The 23,284-nt window shown below is 40.4% G+C and overlaps 1 protein-coding gene across 6 annotated transcripts in view; it reads left to right on the forward strand.

The window, feature by feature from the left end:
* LOC100870268 (uncharacterized) overlaps positions 1-23,284 on the forward strand; it is a 400,411-nt gene that overhangs the window by 87,019 nt on the left and 290,108 nt on the right. For 2 of the 6 annotated variants that reach the window (XM_086906264.1, XM_086906265.1), the window contains exon 1: positions 7,051-7,460. The exons of 2 other annotated variants lie outside the window; for them this stretch is intronic. The gene's annotated coding sequence lies outside the window, so the exon portion shown is untranslated. Of the gene's footprint in view, positions 1-7,050; positions 7,461-23,284 lie in introns of those variants that run through there. 2 more of the 6 variants (XM_086906263.1, XM_086906260.1) reach the window with 1 other exon arrangement.

A 23,284-nucleotide genomic window follows, 5' to 3' on the forward strand; every position in this document is an offset into this window, starting at 1 on the left:
CTACGCGACGACATTTTAAATCTCACCTCTGCGACGCTCCAACATCCTTAGAAACCGATCCCGAATCTAGGCTCTTCGGTTACAGTCACGTTGCATAAGTTTTCTTTTTTATTTTTCTTTCTTTTCTTTTATTTTACGAAAAGTTTTCCAACGAAGAGTCATTAGTTCACGTATCCATCGCTTTTTTCTGGTTAATTTTAAAAAACTTCTCTGTAGGTGATAACGTATCGAGTATCGTGAGAACTTTGAGTTTCATTTAACATTTTCGTTAAATTAATTATTTCGAACGCGCGCTGTTTATACAGCAACGTTGCTAAGAAAATTCTTCAAGTAACACGTAAGGGAACGTATTTAAAAAATCCTTCGAAAACGATAAAAGGATTCATCTTGTTCCTTCGACTCTAAATGAAAGCAACTAACCAAAATACACTGTCGAAAATCGTATCGAGTAACAACGATTCCTTCTGCGTTTCTTCTTGTTCCACCAATTTTAAATAAGAACATTGATACGTTATCGTTGCAAAAACGTATTTAAAAATCCTTCCAAAACGATAGAAGAATTCGCGTTTCGTTTCGTTCCTCCAACTTTAAATAGGAGCAATTAAAACGAATACATTACTATCATTAAAGAAAATTGTTCAAATAAGAGAGCGTATTTAAAAATCCTTGCAAATAAAAATGATCAAAGGATTCCTTCTTGTTCTTTCGTCTCTAAATGGGAGCAATTAACAACCATAATACATCGTTAATGTTCCAAAAAAGAAAATTCTTCAAATAACACATAAGAGAGATATATTTAAAAATCCTTCAAAAACGATAGAAGAATTCCATGTGTTTCATCTAATTTCTTCGACTCTAAATGAAAGCAATTAACCAAAATACATTGTTATCGTTCGAAAAGAGAAAATTCTTCAAATAACACATAAGAGAGCGTATTTAAAAATCCTTGCAAAACGAGAGAAGGAACGATTAATAAAAATACTATATTGCTATCGTTGCAAAATTGTTAAAACAACACATAAGGATATTTAAAAATCCTTGGAAATAACAACAAAGGATTCGTTCGTTGTTCCTCCGACTCCAAATGAGAGCAATTAACCAAAATTACGGATACATGGCTCATCAGCTGGATCATCTTATCCCGAAGGAAAGAGGGGGGGGGGGCGGGTCTATTATCCTGGCGAAAAGTTAAATGAATTATCTTTGGAGAAGAGGTGGTTTCCCTTTATATAGGCTGTTGGAGGGCCATTATAACGGGAGCGCGGAGGTATAATCCGCGCGGAGGAGGATGCGGAACGCGGAAAAGTTGGTAAAACTGACGTTCCGGTAATTAGATTCAACGGTGCAAAAGGGCAACCGCGCGCCGCTTGACAGCGGCAAACTTGCTCCGATCCATTTCAATGAGCGATTATAAAATCCGTCTACGGTTTCTATATACGGAGAAACTTGCCCCCTTACCCGTATTTTGCAATTATTATTTTCATTTACATAGTAACCGACCTCCCATCCATCGCTTCTTCCTTTCTTTCTCTCTCTTTCTCTCTCTCTCTCTTTCGAACGTTCGATCGCGAACAAAGATACGACACGAAGGAGATCGGTGTTTAATCGTGCCTGTATAATGGGAGAGGATAAATGATGGGAATTAATTTTCCGGCTTACGTGTATGTAAATCGATGAATATATGTCCATCGATGCGAGGAGGGTGGATGTCGTCTCGTTAGCGAGCCGAGTCGAATTTATTGTATTACAGAAAATTCTCGAATCCCTTGGAAGACTCGTTGACCGACGTTCAACGTCGCCTTTCGAAAATCGTGTCGTCCAACACGATGGGGAAAAGGACGAGAAGGAAAGTCGATCGTTGTATTCTCGCGCACATGTAATGAAAAATGTTGGAAGTAATAATAATTATACTCGTTCCGTTCGTTTTCTCGTTCTCCGCGCGCGTCGCTGACTCGAGGCTTGGAGAATGGGAGAAGCCTGGGCGGGAGAGGAGGGGGAAAGAAAAGAGAAGGAGAGGTGGTGGTGGTGGGAGGCTGGCTGCGCTGCTTGTCCGCAGGCTTGTTTCCGCGCTTTGAGCATGCATTCTGTCGTTCCGCGAACACGGCCGAGTTAACCAGCTCGGGACTATCGCGAAAATAACGCGGTGGAAATCCGCTTGAGCGGAAACGGGTCGTCATTCCATCGATCCAATCTGCTCCCATCCCACTTATCTCTCTCCTCTCTATTTCTTCTTTCCTTTCTCTTTTCTCCCTCGTCTTTTCCCCTTCCTCTTTCCTCGCACGAGACTTTTCGGCCTTTCGAGCGAAAATTCTTCGGCGGCTTGATTTATATCGCGCTTGTTTGCGTTTACCAATGTGCTTCCTGGATGGAAATCGGCCGCTTTGATCCGTCCAACTCCCTTCCAGAGTAATTTTATTAGCCTCGATGCTTGCCCCGTCCCGATTCTTTCTCATTTTCTTCCTTCCTCGAAATCGATCGAAATCGATCAACTCGCGCGATCCTCTCAATGATCAAAAAGCAAAATAAGCGTCGATCGTTCCATTTCCACGATTAGGAAACAACGAATTCGAAATAATCGACATCGTCCATTCTCTCTCTCTCTCCCCCTCCAATTAGATCCGAGAACGAGGTTTTCGTCGAAGGAAAATTGTAGCGCTGATAAATCAGTACAATTTTGGGCGAAATAATAGGAACGGTATGCAGGCATTATCAGCGCAATTTTCCATGCCCGGTGCGTTGAAGTATCGCCTCTAGATGTCGTTAAGTCGAGTTATCTGTACACGAATAATTCCGCCGTACACAGCCGTGCACCACGTTCCCCCCCGTATCTCAGTGGCGCACACACGAGGCGGCGCGTGAACAGGCGGGGAGAAAAGCTGGTGGATACACACCGCCTTTTCCTCCCTCGGTGCGCGCACGTACACGTTATGCAACCCCCTGAGTTGGATGGGACCCACCAACCCAACTCAGCCCCCCTCCTCTTGCTATCCGGGATCGCTACTTATGGCTAGACACGATCTCTCCACGCTCCTCCATTTTTCTCCGATAACCTCCATACCCGGTGCTCTAATAAATAAATCCCGATCTGGGTCATCGATGCGTCGACGGGGATGAGAACCGCTGCCGCGAAGATCGGGGACGACGCGTCTCGGCGAACGGTGATACGTTTTTGCCCAGGATTCGTGATATCGGGTTTATCAAGGGCGTGATACGTTTTGTGCTTTTGAGTAAATAAAGGTGATAGCTGTTTCAATTGATGAACGTTTCGGACGGAACAATATGTTCTTTTCGAATTTGGAAATCTGAGAAATTTGAAAATTCGTGAAGATTCAAATAATAGTCTTTGAATTTATAAGTGGGTTTTTTAATTAAAAATTGTAATATATATAGTTTTGGTTCTGTTTCAATTGCTGAATGAATATGCTCTTTTCGAATTTGGAAATCTTAGAAATTTGAAAATTCGTGAAGATTGAAATAATAGTTTTTGAGTCTACAAGTGGTTTTATAATTAAAAATTGTAATATATACATAGTTTTGATTCTATTTCAATTGGTGAATAATTTTCGGAATAATATATTCTTTTCGAATTTGGAAATTTTGGACGATTAGAAATTTGAAAATTCGCGAAGATTGAAATGATAGTTTTTGAATCTACAAATGTTTTATAATTAAAAATTGTAATATATATACATAGTTTTGATTCTGTTTCAATTGCTGAATGTTTCGGACGGAACAATATGTTCTTTTCGAATTTGAAAATCTTGGACCATTAGAAATTTGAAAATTCGCGAAGATTGAAATGATAATTTTTGAATCTACAAATGTTTTATAATTAAAAATTGTAATATATACATAGTTTTGATTCTGTTTCAATTGCTGAATGTTTCGGACGGAACAATATGTTCTTTTCGAATTTGGAAATCTTGGACGATTAGAAATTTGAAAATTCGCGAAGATTGAAATAATAGTTTTTGAATCTACAAATGTTTTATAATTAAAAATTGTAATATATACATAGTTTTGGTTCTGTTTCAATTGCTGAATGTTTCGGACGGAACAATATGTTCTTTTCGAATTTGGAAATCTTGGACGATTAGAAATTTGAAACTTCGCGAAGATTGAAATAATAGTTTTTGAACCTACAAATGTTTTATAATTAAAAATTGTAATATATACATAGTTTTGGTTCTGTTTCAATTGCTGAATGTTTCGGACGGAACAATATGTTCTTTTCGAATTTGGAAATTTTGGACGATTAGAAATTTGAAACTTCGCGAAGATTGAAATGATAGTTTTTGAAATCTACAAGTAGATTTTGTAATTAAAAATTGTAACGCATATGTAGTTTTGGTAACTTGTTGCTGACGGGAAGGTGGAAAATCTTGTACGGACAATTACGATGATTTTCATAGCAGCAGGACAAGCAGATTGCAGAGAACGAGCGATATTAATATACACAGGCTGTATTAGCGGCGGGCATGAAATTTGAGTCAGGTATTAATCACATCCCAGAGCTTCCATACTAATTTGCTGATACCGATGAAACGCATTAAACATCCCTACTACAATAAATTCCTAATACAATCGACGGTGTGTTACATGAACCAGTGAACCGATTAAAGTTCCCTGTACATGTGCAATATTCGCGAATTAGAACGGTTAAATGAGTGCTTCGTCAGCCTTTGCTCGATTATTAACTGGCCTAGAACAAACCGATAATGTAAACCCACGCATAATTGCATTACTCGCGAAAAATAAATATAACAAATAAACAAATAACATATATAATCGATTTAAATGTATTCGTTCATCGAGCAAAGATCGATCGAATGCGTCACGTGTAAAAAATCGAATCGAGATAATCGTCTTTGACTCCTTACTTCACTTCGAAACGCAGTGAAAAGACGAATGAGCAGCAAACGGCTCATTTTGAATTAAACCATTTGCGATCCAGAACGATCAAAAATAAGGATAAAATTAATTTCGACTCTTTCTTTCTTCCTTTTTTTCTTCCTTCTTAAAAAGCTTCTTTTCTAGAATGCAGATAATTTCTTTCCGGCTTTCTTATTTTACTTTTCTACAATTTCGTATATTTCACCGTTGAACGATTTATACGATTAATATCAAAAACATCGTGTATTATAAAATAACGAGCAAATGAGATGGTTTCGAATGGGTAGACTAGATTTGATCTTGGTTCGTAACCATAGCTCGTAAAAAACGTTATAAAATTCCGGGAGGGAGTTATGCGTGTGTCTAAAAAGCGTTATTAGGTCGAGTTTACGGCTCGACTTGCGATGGAAACGAGTTCTTCAACTCGGTGATTCTCGAAATTGAAGCCTCTTGATGCGTGTCCACCGTGCTTTTTCTCGAAAGTATCTTAAATATTTCGTTGTCTGCTATTGTAACGGGCTAGAAAACTTCAATCGAGAAAAAGATATTCCATTTACATCTACGAAATTGACGAGGAAGGCAGTATCCGTTGAGGAAACGAGCATAAACTTTAATCTTCGGCCGTTAACGTTTTTAAGAGGGGATGGTGCGGTTATCTTAATTTTTTATTGGGGGGTTAATTTACTTCTGTCTCGCAAAAGGTGCGTTCGTCAATTTGTTGTCTCGCATTTACAAACTTCCCTGTAATAAAAAATGGTTGAAAAAATATTAACGAAGGGGGTAGTTTGAATCATAGTAGTCGCGTGACAGATTAACAATTTCAATTGCTACACATGAACCTGTCAACTGACATGGTTGTACGTACATACACGTATTAACTCTATTGATTTGCAACTCAATAGACGATACACGCTTAACACGTGGCTTAATTAATCAATTAATCAACCTTTTCCACTTCAACGATTCGAAAAAGAATGATTTCCCACGAAACGAATCGATCTTCGATCTTTTACCTTTAAACAAATTAAAATTTACTGAGAAGAAAAAAAGTTTCATTGATCTCTCGTTAAATTTCTCGCACTTTTGTCCTCTGCGTAATATAAAAATTCGAGAGATTCAATTCCGTTCGAAACGTTAAAAAAAATCGCGTTCCCGCATGTTTAAAGAAAAAAGGAAAAGCAGGGAATAGAGGAGATAAGGGGTAAGTGTAATGGTGGCGCAACTTCAATGACATGGCGATATTTTATACGATCTTTTTATCATGGCGAACGAGGCCGGTATGGAAGAATTACGGGCGTGGAACGCTCTTGTTCCAACGTTTATATTGCTCCACGGTAATTGTCTTTTTTAACTTTCGCGCGACACGAGCCGTGGGGTCGAGTATAGGGCGCTGTGCAATTTCGTGCAAGCCGGCTTGCCAAGCTGGTGGACACGTTTAAACATTTCCCCGATGGCTTACCAACCACAGAACTTAGGGGGAACCACTTAAGGCCGGTCCACGCTTGACGCGTGTCAATGATGTGTGTCATTGCTCGAGCGTATGTATGTCACGTAGTAGGTGGCCAAACGTGAGAACTTTCGAGTGTAAAAAAAAAGAAAAAGATTCTTTTGTCGCCATATTGGCCAGCCGAGAAAGTTTCTCGATGAGGAATTTTTCATCCTCTTTTTCTTTTTTGATCGTATATCACTCGAGTTTGATAAAAATCCGATACCGAACGTTTCGTTTCCTCCAAAAGATCTCTAATGGAAGCGTCATTTGCTCCTCGTTGCAAGACGAAAGTATGTTTTTTCGTTAAAATCATACTTCCTACTTTCTTTCGTTTTTTATCATTCATAAAAGATCCTGTTGCGGGAGAATGAAACTAAACGTCAATATATATAATATAATATATATATAAAGACACTGCTCGAATAATCGTCCAGGGCGAGCAGAAAAATCTCTCGAGCGTCCTCGTTGCAACACGCGTATCACGCGACACGTCGCGAGTCGTTGGTTTTGGGAAAACAGCGGCGGAAAAGGCGTTCTTTGTCGCGAGCGTCGCCTCTCCCGAAGCATTGTGCGAGCGCGACTGAGAGTGGGGTGGCGCGCTCGTGGGGTAGCGCGCATGCGCGGCGTTCGGGGTTGGTCGCGTTGCCTGCCGACCCGGCGTCGTCGGTAGTTATCGGCGGACCGCGATTCGATCCACGTCGCCGCGGCCGGTGGCGAGATGTAAACGTGGCCGAAACACCATCGTTTCCCAAACCAACCGGCGTATACCCCTCGAAACGTGGTGTAGATCACCGGTGGACACCGTGAAAAGAATATTCTCCTCCACCTCCGCGTGTGAAACCTTGGATATTTTTTTTTTTCCCTTCTACGTATCGCCTCGCGGCAGTACATCGCGACGCAGTGTGTACAGTGTGTGTTTCGACGACCGATTCTTTTTTACTTTCCTTTTTTCGTTATTCGTTTCATTCGTGTTTTCCCGTGTTTCGTGAGGACACACACACATCCGTCCAGGACACCGAGATTCGGTTCTTTCCGATTCTTTCACCGAGAATTTATTATCGCATCGGCGAGCAGTTAGGTATGTTTATCTATTATTTCATGGTGGTGGTGGTGATGGTGGTGGTGGTGACGGTGGTGCTGGTCGTGGTGACGATTTTCCCACGTAAAATCGTCTCGCGTGGTGTTCTTTTCGTGGTGCTCGTTTCGAAGAATTATGTATGTGTATTATCGAAAATATTCGTAAGTTTATTCGTTCGGGGAAGGAAAGATGGAAAAGAGAGAGGAGAGGCGGAGGGGTTGGTGTGTGACCTTAGGGTGTTAGAACGAGCGTTTTCTCTTCTCTTTTTTAAACGAGAATTGACGAGTTTACGAGTTTAGGAAGCGTTTTATTATCCGACAATCGCAGAGTGCGCAATTACCGGTTACGTTTCGTTCGTAGAAGCAATTGTTGTGAACGTTTTTAATCAGGACGCTTAATTCCGCCGGCGGAACGACTTTAACCTTCGCGTCGGTCCTTGAACTCGACCCAAACATTGTTTACCATTCACGTACAATTCGCACCGCTCCTCGGCCACGATTTTTCTAAAAGCGAAAATTTCATCGAGACTTATCCGTTTCCCTCGGGTGTTTTTTACGCGTAACACAAATTATTGTCGCACGTACGAGCCGAGGCATAGTATCCGAGCTGGATTTTTATTTTATTATCAATTTCAATTTCAAATTTCATTTAATTTAAATTAATCGGAGTTATCGAAATTCGATATTTTTTAAAAACAAGACGTGGAATATTATTGATTCGATCGAATTTTTGTGATCACTTTTTAATAAATATTATCGCGCCAATGTAAGCGCGTGTTCTTCTTCTTTTCGCCTCGTATATATACTTCTTTCTCGTTTGTATCCCTACACACTTTTAGACTCGACATTTTTCCCTTTCCCTGCAACAAATAAATCAACAGCTTCGAACGAATTCGTTCATTTTTCGAAATCTTAACGCTCTCGTGTCAAGAATGACAAACGAAAACCACGATCGAATCGATAACTAGCTACTTTTTTAAATTCCCTCTCCTCCTCCTTTTTTCAATACCCTCGAGCCGATTTCGCTCTCGAAACCGCCTCTCCCAAAGCTGTTAATCGGCCGAATTATCGGGCGTCTTTTTCAAAATTTGTCGGCCAGATTTACGCGGCCCTCGATTCCTATTCTCGTTAGCCGGAGAACGTTATTGTTCTAAAGGGAGCACTAATTACACAACCGGTTATATTTGTATCGGTTGGATGCGGAGCAGCACCCGATCAACGCTAATGTTTCGAGCGTGTTCCTGCGCCGCGTGTGCAGTCGAACGTCGGGCATAGTTGGCGAGATATAGGGGGCGAGTTGTGGCATCGGTATGGCTGATATTACCAGCCTGGTAATGTACTGGCCGTCCCGCACTGCGCCGCGGCATTTCTCAAAACTTTGAAGCGGTCTGTGGTTACAGTTTGAATTGCTTCATTAGATCTTACTTGTACGGAACTAAAGCCATCCGGTTCAATCCCGATGCAACCTCCCCTCCTCCTCCTCCCACCCTCCTCCCCTCCATCTTTCTCCACTGTCTGTCTGCCTGCCTGTCTGACTGTCTGGCTGATTCCCTTTGTGAGATTTCCAACCGGCATCGGTTTCGGTTTTCGGTATGGCAAAGGGCTCTGCTTACTGCTTCTGCAGAATGCGCTCGGTGTCCGTGCAATGGATGGTCTTCATACGTGGATATATATATATGTACGCGCACCTTTGTGTTCGAGACTTTTCTTTTCCCTTCGTAACTTTTCAAGTTAGCAGGGATTTTGATGTGAAATTTGAAAAGTGGGAGGAAGAGGAAGATTTGTCGGGTGGATGGGATTTTCTCGTGATGATTGTTACGTGTTTTCGTGCGATTTTAATGATCTTTTCTTTTGCGAGAAAACGCGTGTTCAATTTAATTTTTTAAGATCGCCGAGCCGTGATAATTATGCGGAATTTTTCCTTTCTTAAATTTTTCAACTTTCTTCCAACATTCTCGGGAATCGAGACGACGTTTATTATGGCAACGAAGCGGAAGGGAAATATGGAAACGGACTGTTGAGGAAAGCTGGCTAACGTTTCCGGTCGCCGGAATGAACTTTCGTTACGAATTCAACTTTTCCAGCAATTTTCATGAGAACCCCGTGAAAGGGATCCCTTCCTCCCCCTTCATCCCCTTCCCCCTCTTCTATTTGATAACCAATGTAGCGTGCAATAGCGAAATTACCTCTTGAAAAAGTATTAATGCAAAAAAGAAATTATGTATATATATCAAGATTCACGAGGAATTTTTCATTAAACGGTAAGACAACGTAAGAAATATTCGAGATGCATCTTCTGGATCGTCGTCTTTTGGATCCGCTTAATCCTTTGGCACGTTTCGAGACAGTATCTCGATCCTCCTCGTCCCACTTGGCGTGTCTTTCGCATTTCTTGGGTGTTTCTAGCGATCTCCTAGATGCATTGATTTTAATTGAATTTCTTTTTTTTTTTTTTTTTTTTTCCCACCCCGCGATATCGGGTCAAAGATCTTTTCTTCGTTTCTGCAAATGCTTTTCGATCTGTGTGATTCGTATCTTTTAAAAAATTTTTTTTAGAGAAATCATGGAAGAAATTTAATTTTATTTTTTCCGTCTATTCTAAAAATATTTTTCGAATCGTTTTTTTAAAAATTTTTTCCACGATTATTTACACTCGATCGAAGAATTTTCAATCCTCAGATTATCAGATTAGCTTTTAATACGTTTCCCGAAAATTTTCGGTGAAATTTCTTTCGCTAATGATCGCGTAGGAAAGGGAAACGCGAAAGGGGGATAATAATATTTGATTTATCCTTGTTGAATGAAATTTATACACATATCGTTAATAGCGTGACCGATACGCGGATTAATTGAAAAATAATTTGTTTTTCATTTACGTATCGCAAAGGGGCGGCGTTTTAATTGGGACTGAAATGTCGCCTGTTTCCGTCCCATTAGTTACTTGGCTTCCTTTGATTTTCCCTACGTCCCCCATCTTCGATATTAATTTCCAATAAAAAAATGTTTGCACCGAGGGTGTACAAATCGTATCCTCCTCCATCGCTTTATTACAGATTAATTCTTCACTTCGATAATTGTATTGCCTCATTAAACGTATGGATACATCTCTATCCCGCGAGCGAGTGGATGACATCCAGACTAGCTTTATAAAATAACGTTATAAATTTAATTCAATCTTGGAGCACGCGTCTCATCGAGAATGGAATAACAAAAAAAAAAAAAATGTAAGATACGAGTTACTAATTAAATCAAAGATCTAACAGATTTGAAATGTAATTAATACCAGTTTGTTGCGCGATCTTTTCTCAAAGAATCCATTCCATCGAACAGATAATTGAGAATAAGAGAAATTTCTTTCTCAAAATACGAATACGAAAGAACAAGAGAGTCTCAAACTTCAGTTTCCATCTTCGTTAAATCCCATCTTGAATTCTTCATCCCCCACGAAACTTTTTCGGGACGAGTGCACGCGATACAAGACGCGTAAAAATTACAATTCCTTCCACGATCCGCTTCCTACACGCACGAAGAGAAAAGGGAAAAAATATGGCAAGGTCGCGGGAGGAGTAGTATCCTCTCGTCGATTGATTTACCCGCGCGCCGCTCAATCTCCACTCGCCGCCACTTTTGAATAATAAATCCGCTAATAACAACGAGGGAGAGGAGGAGAGGAGGGGGAGGGAAGGGAGTCGGTATTAAATTTCGCGTAAACGAAGCAGCCGCGAGTCGATACCCCCTCTCCTCCTCCTCCTGTGGCGCCCCCACCACGCGCACACAGTGCGCGCGATGCACACACGTATCGGTTGCTAATTGAATACACCTCCGGTCCGAACTTTAATAATATCAACAGTGATGCATACATTAAGCGACGGGTAAATTAACCGGTTTCCACCTGCTCGGCACGACCCTGCGGACTCGTAACTATCATTAACGTGCCTAATGAAACGGGATGAGTTGCCGAATACCGGGATAGCCGAGTGACGGCGGTGCCACGACGAGTCTGAGGTGGAACCGTGAAATATAACCGCGTATCTGTTCAGCGACGGGCGGATGACAAAGGTTCCATTGTGCCTCGAAAACTGTACAACGCCATCGACTGGTGATACCTGAGAACGGACCGCGCGTGAACCTCTGATCCGGTTGTCCGTAGAGGTAGAGCGAGAGAAAAGAGAGCGAGGATAAAAGAGGGGAGGGATGGGTAGAAAGAGAGAGAAAGAGAGAGATTCGTGGAGAAGAGCCAGGCGCGGTGGAGTGGTCTAGGCAGGCGGAAGAGGGGGCTTGCGAGGGAAAGAAAGAAAAGTGGAGTGGTGGGGGGGAGGAAGAGAAAAGAGATTCCGCCGCCTCCACCCTCCACCTCGTCCTCCGTTTGCTCGACCTTACCCAAAACACCGGCCTCCTTCTGGTCTCCGGGGGTCAATGTCTGCAACCTTGCCTCTCTCGCGGCGACGGTGGCGCCGTGCAATTGGGATCCTGCGCGCGCTATGATGCTCGCCGCGCGCCCCGGATGGATGACTTTGTTCAACGGCTGCCTCGCCATCTACGCCCTGTGAATCTAACCCTGTGTCCAGTCGGTTGGACAGTCGGCGACGGTTTAACTCATCATATCTCTGAGATGAAGTGGCCCGAGTTTCGGGACAAACTTTATCCGCCTCTCTAATAGATGCTAAAACTTTTTGTTAATCTGTCCGCGGAGGGATTAAGATCCGCAATATCCTTCGATACGAAACGCACGTTTCTGTTCGAATGAGATACGGATTCTCACGAGAATGTGCAATTTTTTCGCTCTCGATTAATCATAATTCTATTTTTATTTTACGAAATCAACAGACGTTCTAACTAACTCGTGGATATGGCGTGGTATATTTTCTTAGTTACGCTTTTTAACGTTTATTGCGTTGAATTTAAAGCTGCAACCACACCAAATAGCTCGCTCTAGCCGTATTATCCTTACCTTTTCGTTCGAAAAGTTTGGAATTTTTAGATGTCTCGTGAATACTCTTACAGAAGGTGTTGATGATGTTGATAATTTCATCCCACCCACGACGATATTCGCCTAACGAAAGATTCAAATTCTTCCTAAGAAGAATCTTCTTTTCCACAATTTTGAGTAAATTTTTTAAATAAAACTTTTTACCACGAAGCAGTTAGCTTCATATCAGTCGTCCTTACGTAATACCTGCTCCAAACTCGCGTATCACGTATACGTGATGGAGGATAGGATTTGACTACATTATTTTGGTATCCGGATTTCGACCCTTCCTCAATCCCTATCCTCATCTTTCCCAGATTTCTTTCGTCGGCAATTTTCTGCATAATATACCCAGTTGGGGGGGTCAATGTCTGCCTGCTCGGTTTCCCGTTCTCTCAGACACGAGACACCGGTGTGTATGTATGTGCCGCGTGCGGATAGGTTACGCAGGGATACACAGGGTGTCCGATTTCTTGCAACAGCTTTGTGCCAGACAACCGTATCCGACTGCGTGCCTGCAGTTTCGCAAAAATCAAGAGAAACGACAGGTGAAACCTGGCTCTGCCTCGAATTAGGGATGAAATCCCCCGCTCGGGATTGAGGAAACCACGGTAAAAGGATCCCTCATGGGGGCTGGCCTCTTGATACAATGTACACGTCATAGGGATATTAATGGTACGGTTGGATGCCATTGAATTCGAAAGTTCTGTTTTGCGTCTCGGGAAGACCAGTTTGAATGCAGCAGAATAGTCTCCACCTTCGATTCGTTTTATATCGTGAAAAACCAAAATATTTTTTTCACGATTACAAAACAAACTTTCCAAATCGTAGAATTTCTTTGGAAAAAGCATCATTAGAATAAGCATCGTTAATACTTTCGTAGACTCGATGGAATGTTCCCGATCAGGCGCGATAAACGTTAATCCAGATCGAAATCATTGGGGATGCGCAAAGCTGAGTAACGAGTTGCACGAGGAGCAAACGACGGCACACTTAACGTTTTACTCGACCTGGAAAGTGAAGCATTATCGTAATCCAGAGGAGGCGATCGACATAAAGTGCAAATTGGCTTCGATCGTAATCTCCTCGCCGCGTTAGGATCGAACGCGTATAATCCACTGTTGCGCATTTTGAAAATCTATGGAAGCGGTTCAAACGTAAATTCACAGTGATTTCCCTTCACGAGGGAACGCGATATTAACCTCGCTTCATCCAAACGATTATTAATTTTCTCGTTTATTTTCCGGAGAGTAAACAATCATTCGCCTCGGGATCGTTTTTAATTCGGCAACGAATCGCGAGTAAGAACGAGGCGTTCGATGTATGCATATAGCCATAGATCTGACAACGATTCGAAAATCCTTCGACGATCTTCTTAAAGGGGATATTAAGTTTATTGTCGGATTAACTCCGACGTAATATTATAATACGAGTAACGAGTCCTATTAATACACGGATTAATTGATAATAGGTAACATCCACAATTTAACAATAGATCGATCCTCTTAATTATTAAACAGGGGAGTAATTCCCTAAATTTTCTATAATAGATGAATCTCTCTGTTAAATAATATATTGCTTGCGCAATTATGCATCGATATTTAATAATCGTCAGATCTATTATTCCCTTTTATCAATATTTCATAACGATTTATTACGTAATTATTATTACGGACTGACGAGTTGTTTAAAACGAATCCTCCATCGAACCAAAAATTTATTAGAATCAGAACAGTCTTGGAGCAGCGAAGATTTTCTCGTCAACCTCGTCGTAAACTATTGTTAACGCGAGGGGGTGTTTCGCGAGAGGGAAATTCTCGACAAGCTCCTTTGGGCGTAGCTGGTACAAAGCAAGTAACCAGCATCAGCGAAGACGGTGTTAGCTAACGATCAGAGGACCAAGATTCTCTCGCGAGATTCTTCTGTCAATCAGTCAACCGGAATTCACGAGTGGAAGATATTTCTTTCTTTATCCTTTATATATATGTTGACCGGTTATGCAGTGGTGAACAATAAATAAAATATGCGGATTTAGCTGAATGGATATATTTTAATTATACGCGTGAATGCGCGTATCGAAGATAAACAAAAGATAATACCAACTATGAAATAGTGAGTGACTGCCAGCAACGTTCAATGATAAAATTATAAATAAAATTTCAGTGAACTTTATACTCTATAACAATATATATATATATATAGAAATAAAGGAATAAAAGATAAATTCGGATATAAATAAATTTTAAATCCTTTTATCTTCTTTGGAATTATTCGATAATTGGGATGAATTTTTAGGTTAACTCGCACAGTTGGCGGTTTCCATTTTTCCCGACGTTCCCAATTATCGTCCCCAAAATAATCTTTGGGTGAAACGCAACCGTGTAATATAAGCGATGTATCGAGTGCACAACGATCCAATAATAACCAATTTTTAGGTTAGGTTCTATTATCGCGTGCACGGTAAGTGCTTCTATTTTTCGTGACGCGCCAATTAGCGTATCCCTTTGGCGAAACGTGACTTTTTTCTTCTTTTCACGTATAAGCGAACAATGATGTACAATACACCGGTTCGATGAAAGAAAATAACAAATTGATGCGTAATAACTTTTTCGAAACTGACGGTTGATAAATTGCTCGATAACAACTTCTTTTTATCCTCGTCGTTATTTTCAAACTCGAATCTCAAACAAAATTTCCACTAATAGAGCATTAGAGCGGCAAGAGATCTCCATTTAGAGATCATCAAACGATCCACAAACGTAACGATCTCTTACTTTCTTTTCCCCGAGTGTCTTTCGCTTGAAAATCTCAACTGTTGCGTTGTCCACGAAGACAGAAAACGCGGACCCTGCGAAAACCCAATTACCTCGGCTCTTTGAACTCGCGCACAGAGCTGCGTCCGTCGATTAATTCCGCGTTTTTCTCCCCTCGCACCCGTCGTTCGATGGTTAATCGATCGCCAAGGAGAGCATGGAAAGTGAATTTTTTCCTCTCCCTTCCCTCCCTCTCTCCACGCCGCTTTTTGAAAATGCGCGTTCCTGACTATTTAAAATCGGGAGGCAAAGTTATTCGTTTGTTTGTGTTAGGGGGAGGGGGAGTATTTATTTTTAGAAATTTTCTCTCGTAAATACCCGAGAGGAATCGATATTTTAAATCAACATTGCGGTCTGAAATACGTGGGATCGTTGCAGCATCACGTTGTGAAACATGATTTTGAACGAGACTTTGTTCCACTTTCTTTCCTTTTTTTTTTTTTTTTTGCTTTTAAGAAAAGGGATGAAAATTATTAAGGTTTTTTTAGATCAAGGCAGTTGCAAGTTTAGTGAAAATTCGAAGAAGCGTTTGCGTTTGAAGAGTTTTCGTATCTTTTTGTGAAAGTAATTAAGGATCAAGGTTTTAGTCAGTTTAAAATCTGGAATGGAAGGGCTTGTGTCTTTTATATATATATATATACTTTTTTCTTATGAAAAAGGGATAGATAATTAACGTTTCGAGCCAAGGTTTTACTTTGTCACAAATTTGAAACGAAACGTTTGATATATAAATATACATGTATAAAATCTTTAAATATCACGAAATATAAATCTCGTCTAATCTTTTTGATCGCCTAGGTGTCAACCTAATTTTTTTCATATATTCCTAGTTAAAAAAATTTAAATGAAAACGGTGCGAATTAATTTTTTTTTTTCTTTTTCGAACGAAAGAGACGATTCAAGGATCGGAAAAAACGTCTGAAAACCACTAATTGGAGAACAGATTGAAAAGTTTAGTGACAAAGTTAGGCGCGGAATTGAAGCGTGCCTACGCATGAAAATTCTTTTTCACCGGGCTGGAATTTTTTCAGAACCAGTATTGCGAACTTCAGATTTATTTCGACCATCGAGACTATCGGTGGATTTATTTTGACCTGCAACGGATGCCTGCACGGCTCCCGTAAATTCCACGGCTTTGATTCCGTACGGTGGAAAAAAGCCAAAAGTATTAAATTTGACAATCCAACTGTTTGAAGTTCGCCCGCAACACATTTTATATCAAACCAACTACTTTTTCCTAATCTTTTTGTTTATCCTTGGGGGGGGGAGGTATACCGGCCATGATTTGTTGATCCAATATTAGCACAGGGATTTGGGAAAGTTTTTACAAATTTTTATTCCCAGTTTTTCTAACAGCGAACGGACGTGGACGCGAACGGTTTTAATGCACGAACTAGTAGTAAATTTCTTATCTTCGAATTAAACACTTTTCGAAATATGAATAATTCTCTCGTACGCGAACTTACAAATTAAAAAATAAAATATATATAAAAAATACATATATATTGATGTCAATCCTTTTCAAGAGATGTAAGTTTGTTTTCGCATTTCTTTTGTTGTTCACGATGGATTGATTTCGAAACGAAAAAGAAGTGCCATTCGCGTTTCAAATTGAAATTGATCGATAACGTTGTTAAAAGTTTTATTTCACGTATTTTCCAAAATTAACGAATCTCTCCTCATTTCGGGAAATCATCACGATAAGATATTCGAGATTGAACGGGACGACATATTAACGACAAATAGGGTATTAGCCTGAATTCTCGCTAAAGTCAATTTTACACGTGAGCAGCTCGATTTCTTCGTTCGTAATAATACATTTCCACTCTGATTCTTATTTATCCTCCATGAAATTTATTCCGTCGAAAAATTAGCTCGATACCACTTGATTGAGCTTGAAATAAATCAAATTGATTCGTGAAAAAAAAGTATGTTCGTTTCGCAAACAAATCATCCATTTCTAGCATTTCCTTCATTATCTTTGCTCCATCACCCTTTAGAAATAATGGAACAACTTTTTTAAAATTGTCAATCAATTGACTCGAACTTTTGTTCAAAAGTTTTGAAAGGATTAATTTTTATAGTAGTAAAAAAGATTTTAGAAAAAGAATAGAAATCCATCCTTTTTCCATCTCTAAGCTATAATAGAAGTTGAACAACACGTTTTGCGAATTTACGAAATTACGTAAATACGAAAAAAATTTTACCAAAAATCTAAGAAAAAAAACGATGATCATCTATAGATTTTAAATAATGATCGAACACATTTCCGCCAGAGATGATACCCAATCATTTACATCCCTCCAAAATTTCGTCGATTCTCTAACTCGAATTTCTCGAAAACCAATTTAACAAATTACACCAAAGAGAGAGATAGCGAACTAGCACTTTGTGATCAATCGCGATGTTTAAAAATGAGCGGGTCGGAAGCCGTGACGGGATAATCGAGCGAGCCGGGCTATTCGGTGGTCGTCTAGGTCCAATTAGGCGAACCGGTAACGATCATTTTTTTTCACGACAAAATCTCGACAGCACTTTATAAGCTAGGTCTGATCCTAGATTAGAGTTAATTTTGAAACGGCGCGGCGGGGCAGGGCGGCCCGATCGACCGCTCGTAAGTGGATTCTTCTCGGGCGTCGTAGTCGATGAGTCGAGGATTACGTATCAGCCGGCCGAGCCCGGGTTTATAATCGAGTAACGAGCAGTCTAAATGCGCTGTCGAATGCATCGATCGACCGTTTCGTACGATGGAACGTTAAAAAAAGAAAGGGGGAGGAGGGAAGAAATGGGCTGCGAGAAAGGAAATGGGCGATTGAAAATGTATCGTGGACGAAATTGGGGTGAAGGGTGCTCCTTTTTTCAAAGATTTCTCGTAATAATTAGCTCTCAAAGGGATTGTTTCGTTTAAATGAACTTTTTTTTTTTTTTTTTTTTTCTTTAGATCCTTGATAGTTAACCGTGAATATTTTTGTATTTTTTATACTTTTATACAGAATGACGCGAGAAGATCAATTTTTGAAATTTGTCTAGTTGAATTTTGTATACAAGCTCCGTGTTAGCGGAAAATGAAGAGGAAAAAATATTTAACAAATGAAAGGCACATCTTTTCAAAGTTTGTTCGCTAGAGAAAGGCTGATAAGAGAGCTTGGCATGCGATATTTTTCACAACGCTGTTTCTAAAGTCTCAATTTCATACGTTCTCTCCTTTCACGGAATATTCCTCTATCTCCCGCGTTTTACTTCCTCTTTTTCGTCTGATATTTATATAAAACTCTGCTTAAAATTCTCCACACCTTGCGCACCGTACAACCATAATATTTACTCGAAATAATTTAAGAAATATGAGATCCGAATGTTTCGTATCGCAAGAGATACGCCATCTCGCTTCAATATCTGCAAACTATAATTTAATTAAAATTTACTAGGTAGATTACATTTTATTCTTATGATCGGTATAGTTGGATTTTTACGACACGATAAAGAGTTAGTAATTCAACGTCGTTTGTGATTGCAAAAAAAAAAAAAAATTCTACTTTATTAATTAGAAAATACACGAATCCAGAATACATTATGAAACGCGTCCGTGCATGTGAACCCCTACGTCTGTGCACGTGAACCCCGTATCTCGTTTTCACGTGCTTCTTATCAATGCATCAAATATGTTAAACATATCCTTTCGTTCAAGATACAAGATGCATAATAAATATATTCCTTGGGATTCGTACTTCGTTAAGTGCAATCTTTTTCCCATTTATTTCATACGTGAAAAAGAATTTCAAAGATTTTGTTTAATTCTCTCTAATATTCTTCATCTAAATTTCACAATTATCTTTTCTTTTATTAAAACAAGCATTTCCATTTAACGATAATCCCTTCTACACAAGGGACGATTCAAATTTCGTTATATATTTGCACATAATGCGACAAGAATCATCCTGATTAGTCATATCTGGTTTGAATAGACGGCCGTCAAACGCCATAAATCCCACTCGATTCACCGTCTAATCTGTAAATTCAAAATGAGTTATTCTCCGTTCGATGCTTGTGTACCTTTCTGGAACGCTGGTTGCCGCCCGATGTTCTACACACACACGCACACACAACATAAACGCGCGTGTTCGAGGATAAGCTAGTTGACCTTTTGACCCACAATTGGTCATCGAAATGCCAATGTAATCGGTCATTGTAGGCAAACAGTCGAGAAGTGGCCGTAAATGGAGGAGCGGCTGAAAATTGAATTCGAAGTCGCGATCCGATTATCGATCCGATTCTGTTCCACGCACCTTCTCGAGCGTCCTTTAAATCACGATTGATGATCAGCTTCACGCATTCCCGCCAAATTATCAGCCAATTAATTCTCGCCGGGGGATTTTCCCATTGTTCCGTTGTTGGAATTTAAATTTTTAACGGGAAACCTCTTCTCTGAATTTTCTCGAATTAGAGTCCTACCATATTACCGAGTTAATTAGAATTTACGGCAGATTATATTTTATTCTTATGATCGGTATAGTTGAATTTTTACGACACGATAAAGAGTTAGTAATTCAACGTCGTTTCTGATTGAAAAAAAAAAAAAAAAAAAAATTACCACTATTAATTAGAAAATACACGAATCCAGAATACATTAAGAAACGCGTCCGTGCATGTGAACCCCTACGTCTGTGCACGTGAACCCCGTGTCTCGTTTTCACGTGCTTATTATCAATGCATCAAATATGTTAAACACATCCTTTCGTTCAAGATACAAGCCTGAACTGTCATCATCATCATTATTATTAAAACTTTAACGTTTCGTATCTTTCTTCTTCAATTCTCCTTCTTCAATGGAGAATATCTCGTCGACTCGCGAACTTCACCAATCTCTATTTTCTCAAATCTCTCAAACTCTCAGCCCTCTCCCTCCCTCGTCTCCCAATTTCCTCGCCGATTCAAACGAAACGAAATTTCGAAAGCAGGGGGCCCCAAAAGGAAGAAGAAAGGGAACTATTTGATAAACAGGAGCCGGTAATTAAATCGAACATCGGTACACAGCGACCGAGTGAAGCGGGCGGAACAGTTGGTAACTAATGTAAGCAATAACGTCGCTTTAAGCTGGACCTAATGACTGCAACTATGGCCGGGATTAGTCGTTAACTTGGCCGTAAACGTTTCCTTTGGGACCCTTTCCACGCGGAACAGGCTCGCGCGGAACCGTCGCTGACCGAAAATGTCCCCCCTCCCAAAGTGTGAAATACGATCGCGAAGTAGCACGGATTCTCCATCCCGCAAACTCCATTCCGACCGAGATATGCACACGTGATTTATACTCGATGCCTTCGAGAGACGTATTCGAAACAAATCACGCTTTTCACTTTTTTCCCGGGGATCGGTAATTCCGCGTCGAATCTACTGCAAAACCACCATGTGAAATATGGATCTTAGAAATAGATATACTTGCGTATTTCTATACATACATATATTAAATATTCGATAGAAAAATAGATCGAGGATTAGCTCTTATTAGCGAGTTAAAAACCTAATTATACATGTATATAACATCTATTTGATCGTTTCGATTGCGATTCTGTCCATTTCAAAGAACACGGATCTTTTCATTCTTCACTCTTCTCACGTTTAATTCGAAGATTCGATACAATTCGTGATTTCCACGGAATCGCAAATTGAAAATCATGGAGAGAAAGATTAGAAACGATTGAACATCGGCTCAACATCCAGGATCGCGTCTTGGACGGCGGCAGACGTATCCATTAGCCACACCCCCGGCGAGGAAAATTGCGTTAAGCAGCGGAAGCTCGTCGTGACAGGAGAAAGACAGCCGCGGACGGTTGGAATTTTTCCGTCGGCCGGGAAATTCCGTATCGATCCGTGCAGATTAGCGACGTGCAGACCGGTTAATTGTTCGCGTATGAACGAGCAGGTGCCTCCCCCTCCTCTCCCTTCCCGGGCTTGGCGAAATTGCCAACCGTTTCCGCGGTCGTAAAGAGTCGCGGAAACGCGAAAACAAGCGGCGCGCCCGTCGAAAAAACTCACGGCCCCGGGTATAATATCGTCGGTTAAAAATTATTAGTTCCGTGGCGCGGGGCGGAGAGAGGAGGGAGCGCGCGCGAAACGAGCCGAACATTGTCGCCTGTCGTCGCGAGATTCGTTAAATTTTTTAATCCCATCGACAACGTGCACGCGCCGCGGGAACTGGCCTCCCCGCCATTAATCTTTCACGCGCTCCATCGTGTGCGATGATCGTGTCCCGCCGCTCTTTTGGGCCGATGTTTGCCGAAAAGGACGGTGATCGGATTGGAAGTGTGATCGAGGAAGGAAGGGACCGAATGGCGAAGAATCGTTGATTTCGAACGAAATTGAGAACTTTTATATTATGTCTCGTTCGATTTCAGAATCGAGATTCTATTCGTATTGCGAAATTAAATGATAGGATTTTTTGACGGAAGGTTAATAAATTCCTCGTCAGACTTGGCTCGAAAATATGGTTGCTTCTCTTCTTGCTATTACTTACTCGATTTAATTTTCGATGAAATTTATTCGAAAGGGGGAGACGAATCGAAGAAATTAAGGGATTAATCTTCCGAGTTTAGAGAATTCGTTGCATTGAACATCGGAGGGAATATTTTGTGGAGAGCCGCCGGTCTTTGCCAATATTTCTTCGCGGCTCACAAGTGTCAGCAGTATTGCGGAACACATTTTCCAGTATTTCTGGAGTTATGCCTGTATCTGGTAGTGGCGCGCGATCTCGTAAATTTCTCGTCGATCTGTAATCGTTGTTTGATACACCTCCGACTTGATAAACCTCTCTCTGCGAGAGAGTCTACGAGAGAGGGAGAAAAAAATGGTAGGCTCATGCTCGATTCATTCGATGTCTATATATGTCGGAACAAAAGCCGAATTCTTTTAGCCCGGAACGATTTATTTTTCGTAAGATCGTTTCGAAGATGTATCGCTTTGAGAAGAGGCGCAATTTTTTTCTAACAGTTTTGTAAAACGAAATTGTGAAACGTTTTATTTACGTTGTAGCGATTTATAGGACGGTTCTTCTGCTTTACTTCTCATCGATGCTTTCTTTTTTCCTTTTTTTTTATATTTTTAGAATTTGGTCGTATCGTAAAATATGATCCTCTCGCGCATGGATCCCCTCGAAAAGATACGAGGGCTCGGTTCGCATCTAACCAATTTAAGCTATCTAAAGCTGTTTAATCCAGCTCGATCCAAAGCAATATATGACTATTTCAATCCATCTCGACATAATGTAGAAACGATTCGACTTAACCTAACCTGAAACAGAACGGATCCCAGTTAATCTAACCGGATCCGCGATTAATTCGGATTAATCCAATATTATTCAGCATTGATCGAACTTGATCGAACTTTATTCTACGATAACGAGACCTAATTCAATCATCCGATGATCTATCATATATTTGATACTTCTACTACCCATGTGAAACTCCACGTAATTCAAACTTAATCTAATAATAAGAGATATGATGATGAGATATGATTCAAGCGTGATCCCGATCCAATTCTACAATCTACAAGTTATTTCGATCCAAACGTATCGTAAGTAACGTATAGTAGTAATAAAAGACAAAGTTAAATTTGTGAAATATGCGCGGTATTCGATCTATTCGGTCCGATTCTGACGTGGCCTACCCTAATTTATACCCAACGAATAAAAATAATCTAACGCGTCACACTCGACAAAGTCTATAGATGACACACATGTACCACTAATATAACTCAATCAAAGCACGAGAACCTGACAATTGTTTGTTCCACGCTGTAGACGGCACGGAGTTAACCCGATTAAACTCCGTGTAAAATCTGACATAACCTAAAAATTCGACTCGAATACGAAGCAGCGAATTTCCAAGAATCGTTCTGTTATTCTTGTCTGCGTCCTGTCATCGTAAATTATACCACAGCACGGAAACTATTTCTCCAATCTATGAGAATATCCTTTACCTTCCATCAAAGGGTTAAAAATACAACGCTTAAATATAACGCTATGTACAAAACGATTATTCCAAGATTCTT

The sequence above is a fragment of the Apis florea genome, unplaced genomic scaffold (genome assembly GCF_048593485.1).
Source record: "Apis florea isolate Af1SG1 unplaced genomic scaffold, ASM4859348v1 contig_2492_pilon, whole genome shotgun sequence".
In the NCBI taxonomy this organism is placed as follows: domain Eukaryota; kingdom Metazoa; phylum Arthropoda; class Insecta; order Hymenoptera; family Apidae; genus Apis; species Apis florea.